Source organism: Tachyglossus aculeatus, chromosome 1, assembly GCF_015852505.1.
Source record: "Tachyglossus aculeatus isolate mTacAcu1 chromosome 1, mTacAcu1.pri, whole genome shotgun sequence".
NCBI classification, from domain to species: Eukaryota; Metazoa; Chordata; class Mammalia; order Monotremata; family Tachyglossidae; genus Tachyglossus; species Tachyglossus aculeatus.
This window is the reverse complement of record NC_052066.1, coordinates 13,598,662-13,605,644: the sequence shown is the minus strand read 5'-3', so window position 1 is coordinate 13,605,644 and position 6,983 is coordinate 13,598,662. Positions and strand designations below refer to the sequence as shown.

The window sequence follows — 6,983 nt, the reverse complement described above, 5'->3', positions numbered from 1 at the left end:
ATTATTATTAGTAATAATATTGCTATTATTATTATATTAGAAAATTACTGCATAATGCCACCCCAGAAATAGAATCATTTGAGCACTGGCTTGGGAATCAGAAGACCTGGGTGCTAGTTTTGGTTTGGCGCTCTCGGACCTCTCCTTTGTTTCCGAGAAAAGCACCGTGTAACTGCAGCCTTCCCTGCTGCATTGAGGTCTCCACTCCCAACATGCTCCAGGCCTGCTGGCCCAAGGAAAAATTACTTCCACATGATCTCAGAACCTTCTCTGTCACCACCTAGAAAAGCCCTGTGATAACTGTCCAGATTAAGCCCTCCTTTCTTCTTCTCCCATTCCCTTCTGCATCATCCAGACTGGCTCCCTTTATTCATTATTAGAGAAGCAGTGTCACTCAGTGGAAAGGGCATGGGGTTTGGAGTCAGAGGTCATGGGTTCAAACCCCGGCTCTGCCAACTGTCAGCTGTGTGACTTTGGGCAAGTCACTTAACTTCTCTGTGCCTCAGTTCCCTGATCCGTAAAATGGGGATTAAGACTGTGAGCCCCCCGTGGGACAACCTGATCACCTTGTAACCTCCCCAGCACCTAGAATAGTGCTATGCACATAGTAAGCACTTAATAAATGTCATTATTATTATTATTATTATTATTATTATTATTATTGTTCATCCCCCTTCCCAGCCCCACAGTACTTATGTCCATATCTTTAATTTATTTATATTAATGTCTGTCACCTCCTCTAGACTGTAAGCTCATTATGGGCAGGGAATGTGTCCGTTTATCATTATTTTGTACTCAAGTGCTTAGTACATGCTTAGTGCATGCAGTAAGCGTTCAATAAATATGATAGAATAAATGAATGAATGAATGAATGAACTAGGGCCTTGTCTCCCACCACTGAGGGTCGCCACTCCCAGCATGCTCTGGGCCCACCAGACTTGGGATCCAAGCTTTTCCTGCGTGTTGTCAGACCCCTCCATCTCTGCAGAAAAAAGCAATGTGTCACCACCTCCTTCCTTCCCACCAATCAATCAATCAATCAATTGTATTTATTGAGCGCTTACTGTGTGCAGAGCACTGTACTAAGCGCTTGGGAAGTACAAGTTGGCAACACATAGAGACAGTCCCTACCCAACAGTGGGCTCACAGTCTAAAAGGGGGAGACAGAGAACAAAACCAAACATACTAATAAAATAAAATAAATAGAATAGATATGTACAAGTAAAATAAATAGAGTAATAAATAGGTACAAACATATATACGTATATACAGGTGCTGTGGGGAAGGGAAGGAGGTAAAATGGGGGGATGGAGAGGGGGACGAGGGGGCTTAGTCTGGGAAGGCCTCCTGGAGGAGGTGAGCTCTCAGTAAGGCCTTGAAGGGAGGAAGAGAGCTAGCTTGGCAGATGGGCAGAGGGAGGGCATTCCAGGCCCGGGGGATGACGTGGGTCGGGGGTCGATGGCGGGACAGGCGAGAACGAGGTATGGTGAAGAGATTAGCTGCAGAGGAGCGGAGGGTGCGGGGTGGGCTGTAAAAGGAGAGAAGGGAGGTGAAGTAGGAGGGGGCGAGGGGATGGAGAACCTTGAAGCCCAGAGTGAGGAGTTTCTGCCTGATGCGCAGATTGAAGGTCTCCACTCCCAGCATGCTCTGGGCTCCTTCATTCATTCATTCCATTTTATTTATTAATCGCTTCCTATGTGCAGAGCACCGTACTAAGTAATAATAATGATAATAATAATTATGGTATTTGTTAAGCGCTTACTATGTGCCAGGCACTGTATTAAGTACTGGGGTGGATACCAGCAAATCAGGTTGTATCCAGTCCTTCTCCCACAAGGGGCTCACAGTCTCAATCCCCATTTTACAGATGAGGCTCAAAGATGTGCAGTGACTTGCCCGAGGTCACACAACAGACAAGTGGCAGAGCCATGATTAGAACCCATGACCTTCTGACTCCCAAGTCTGTGCTCTAGCCACTATGCCATACTGTTTCTCTTAGGGCTTGAGAAAGTACAATATGGCAATAAAGAGTGACAATCCCTGCCCACAACGAGCTCATAGTCTAGAGGTGGGGAATAATGCTTATTATAATGGTATTTATTAAGCCCTAACTGTGTGCCAAACACTCTTCTAATCACTAGGGTAAATACAAGGTAATTAAGTTGGACACAGTCCCTGTCCCCCATGGGGCTCACAGTCTGAATCTCCATTTTCCAGATGAGGTAACTGAAGCCCAGAGAAATTAAGGGACTTGCCCAAGGTCACACAGCAGACAAATGGTGGAGCTGGGATTAGAACCCAATACCTCTGACTCCCAAGCCCACGTTCTTGCCATTAGGCCATGAAGCTGCTCCCACACCTTCTAGGACCCCTCAAAAAGACCCCTCCGTCCACACCAAGAAGATCCCTGTGGAACTGCCACCTTCTCTCCTGAAGCTGGGATTAGAACCCACGACCTCTAACTCCCAAGCCCATGTTCTTGCCACTAGGCCATGAAGTTACTTCCTCAAAAGGACTCCTCCGTCCACACTAAGAAGATCCCTGTGGAACTGCCACCTTCTCTCCTGAATTGAGAATCCCAGCTGCTTACTTCTAGATTACTTCTTACTTACTTCTAGACTGTGAGCCCGTTGTTGGGTAGGGACCGTCTCTATATGTTGCCAACTTGTACTTCTCAAGCGCTTAGTACAGTGCTCTGCACACAGTAAGTGTTCAATTAATATGACTGAATGAATGAATGAATGCTTACATCCTCGGTGTCTTCTAGGTCTGGGATAAAAACTGTTCTTAAGTGCTCTATAACACCTCTGCCCTGCAGAGAAAAGCATAGGGTGACTGCCATTTTCGCTCGTACCACCGAAGGTCCCCCACTCCCATCATGCTCTGTGCCCACTGGGCTGGGGCTGAAAGCTTCTCCCTGATTCTCTCGGACCCCTCGATCCCCACCGAGACTTTGAGCCCTTTCTGTGTATTTGTCAGTGTTTTGTGTTACTGTCTCATCACTCCTGGTGCATCAGGAGCACTGGATTGGGAGTCAGAGGTCGTGGGTTCTAGTCTCAGCTCCACCATTTATCAGCTCTTTAACTCTGGACAAGTCACTTAGCTTCTCTGTGCCTCAGGTACCTCATCTGTAAAATGGGGATTAAGACTGGGAGCCCCACGTGGGACAACCTGCTTACCTTGTATCTACCCCAGCACTTAGAACACTGCTTGTCACATAGTAAGCGCTTAGCAAGTACCATTATTATTATTATTATTATTATCTGTATCCATTTCCTTCCCCTTACTTCAACTCTTACATTGGGAACCCTACAAGGGAGCGGAACCATGTTTAATTCCCACATATTCATTCTCTCCCAGTGCTTAGTACAGTGCTCTGCACACAGTAAATGCTTATTCACTCAATCATTCAATTGTATTTATTGAGCGCTTACTGTGCACAGAGCACTGTACTAAGCACTTGGGAGAGTATAATACAAAAATAAACAGACACATTCCCTGACAACAGTTAGCTCACAGTCTAGAGGACTTGTTAACTACTATTACTATCACTACCCCCCTCTCAGGGTCGCACTTGGAGAGTTTCCAGTAGTCTACCAGGCTCGGCTATAGGAGGAAGAGCCAAGCAGAGGCCTACCCATTCCATTCCTAGCTTGGCCAGTGGCTAGTGAGTAGAAGGCAATCTGCTCTAAGTCAAAATTCTCCCTTGCTGGGCAGCAGTGGCATAGGAGAGAGTCGAGGGTGGAGACTCAAGTTTATTGTGCGGAAGGTGGCAGTGTAAACCACTTCCATATTTTGACCAAGAAAACTCTATGGATCCACTACCAGAATGGTGGCAGATGGAGAGTTGGGTATTCTGGGAGAGATGTGTCCGTGGTGTCGCTATGGGTCAGAAATGACTCAGCGGCATAAGAAAAGACAAGACCATTACTACCACTCCTATTCTGCCACTTGTCAGCTGTGTGACTTTGGGCAAGTCACTTCACCAGATGTGAAGTGCCTCAGTTAGCTCATCTGTAAAATGGGGATTAAGACTGAGAGCCCCACGTGGGACAACCTGATTATCTTGTATCTACCCTAGTGCTTAGAACAGTGCTTGGCACATAGTAAGCGCTTAACAAATACCATCATTATTACTATGACACAATCATATTTATTCAATCGATCACATTTATTGAGCTCTTACTATCTTCAGAGCACTCATTCATTCAATCGTATTTATTGAGCACTTACTGTGTGCAGAGCACTTTATTAAGCACTTGGGAAATACAAGTCAGCAACATATAGAGACGGTCCCTACCCAACAACGGGCTCACAGTCTAGACGGGGGAGACAGACAACAAAATAAAACATGTAGACAGGTATCAAAATCATCAGAACAAATGGAATTATAGTATATGCACATCATTAATAAAATAAATAGAATAGTAAATATGTACAAGTAAAATAGAGTAATAAATCTGTACTAAGTGCTTGGGAGAGTACAATAGAACAGAGGTAGTAGACACATTCCCTGCCCACAATGAGCTTACAGTCTAGAGGGGAAGAGAGATATTAATATAGATAAATAAATTACAGAAATGGACATGAGTGTTGTGGAGGTGAGGAAGGGGTGAATAAAGATTGCAAATCCAGTTTCAAAGGCAAGTCAGAAGGGAGTGGGAGAAGAGGAAATGAGGGTCTATTCAGGGAAGGACACTTGAAGGAGATGGGCCTTCAATAAGTTTTTGAAGATGAAAAGAGTGATCACCTGTCAGATATAAAAAGGGAGGGTGAGGCAGGCCAGAGACAAGATGTGGGTGAGAGGGAAGAGGCAAGACAGATGAGATTTGAGGTATAGTGCGTAGATTGGCATTAAAAGAGCAAAGTATGTGGGCTGGATTGTAGGAGGAAATCAGAGAGGTAAGGTAGGAGGGGGCAAAGTAATTAAGTGCCCTAAAACCGATGGTAAGGAGTTTCCATATGTTGCGGAGATAGATGGGCAACCACTGGAAGTTCTTAAGGAGTGTAGAAACATGGATCGAACACTGTTGTAGAAAAATGATCTAGGCAGCAGAGTGAAGCCTAGATTGGAGTGGGGAGAGACAGGAGGCACGGAGGTAAGTAAGGAGGCTGATCGGTAATCTAGGTGGGATAGGATAAGTGTTTGAATTAACAAAGTAGCAGTTTAAAATAGTGAATTTTAGCGATATTGTGAAGGTGGGACTGATAGAATTTAGTGATAGATTGAATATGTGGGTTGAATGAGAGAGATCAGTCAAGAATAACGTCAAGGTTGTGGGCTGGTGGGACAAGGAGCATGGTGGGGCTGTCAGCAGTGACTGAAAAGTCATGAGAAGGACACTTGGAGTCAAAAGGACCTGGGGAAGGGAAGAATGGTAGTGCCATCTACAGTGACGGGAAAGTCAGGGAAAGGGCAGGGTTTGGGAGGGAAGATAAGGAGTTCAGTCTTGGACATATTGAGTTTTAGATGGCGGGCAGATATCCAGATGGAGATGTCCTGAAGGCAGGAGGAGACCCGAGCCTGAAGGGAGTGAAAGAGAACAGGGGCAGAGATGTAGATTTGGGTGTCATTAGCGTAGAGATGAGAGTCGAAGTCGTGGGAGCAAATGAGTTCACCAAGGGAGTGAGTGTAGATAGAGAACAGAACGGGACCAAGAACTGACCCTTAAGGAACCCCTACATTAAGGGGATGGTGTTAAGCGCTTACTATGTGCCAAACACTGTTCTAAGCCCTGGGGTAGATACAGATTCATCAGATTGGACACAGTCCCTGTCCTACATGGGGTTCACAGTCTCAATCCTCATTTTACAGATGAGGTAACTGAGGCACAGAGAAGTGAAGTGATTTGCCCAAGGTCACAAAGCAGACACGTGGCTCAGCTGGGATTAGAACCCATGTCCTTCTAACTTCCAAACCTATGCTCTGTCCACTCTGCCTCGCTGCTGCTTCCACATATAGACTACTATTTTCCCCACCTTCAAAGCCATATTACAAACACAATTCCAACAAGCTATCCCTGATTAAATCCTCATTTCCCCTCTTCCCTTTCTCTTCTGCATACCTAGTAACTTGGATCTGTATCCTTCAAGCACTCAACAATCACCTCATCATCAGCCCCAAGCGCTTATGTACATATTTATTTGCACTATTCGTTGACATTTATGTTTATTTTCTATTAATGTCTGTTCCCCCCTTTAGACTGTAAGCTTCTTGTGGACAGGGAATGAGTCTGTCAACTCTTTTATACTGTACTCTCCCAAGAGCTCAGTGTAGCACTCTGCACACAATAAACACTCAAAAAATACCGTTCAATGAATAATAAGGAAGAGGTTGTGATTTGAGAATTTGAATTACTTAAGGCACTGTTTATAAGATTAAGAAGCAGTAAATAATCAATCAGTCAGTGATATTGACTGAGATCTTACCCTGGGCTCAGCACTGTAGCACTTAGCTCTTAGGGAAATGCAATAGGGTGAAAACCTTACCTTCAAGGAGTTTACAATGTAGCAGAGAAGACGGGCATTAAAATGAACTATGGGTAAGGGAAAATACCAAGCATTTAGGCTATGAGCTCATTGTGGACAGGACTGACTCTCTTTATTGCTGTATTGTACTTTCCCAAGCACTTAGTACAGTGCTCTGCACATAGTAAGTGTTCAATAAATATGATTGAATGACTGAATGAATGACCTTCTGACTCCCAAGCCTATGTTCTATCCACTATGTCATGTACTATCAATCAATCAATTGTATTTATTGAGCACTTACTGTGTGCAGAGCACCGTACTAAGCACTTGGGAAGTACAAGTTGGCAACACATAGAGACGGTCCCTACCCAAGAGTGGATTACTACTCTAAGGGAGATGGAAAGCTTGAAACCAGTGGAAGTTAGACTCGTGGGACTGATTAACCCCATTACTATCTGGCCATCAAATAACCCCTCACACTCCAGAGTTGTCTATCTCATCTAGATGAAACC

At 44.7% G+C, this 6,983-nt stretch overlaps 1 non-coding gene across 1 annotated transcript; it reads left to right on the top strand.

The window, feature by feature from the left end:
* The first annotated feature begins 3,556 nt into the window (after window positions 1-3,556).
* On the top strand, window positions 3,557-3,694 carry LOC119934031. Its single transcript, XR_005452846.1, has one exon. It is a non-coding gene; the product is annotated as a small nucleolar RNA SNORA7 (small nucleolar RNA).
* Window positions 3,695-6,983: the final 3,289 nt, after the last annotated feature.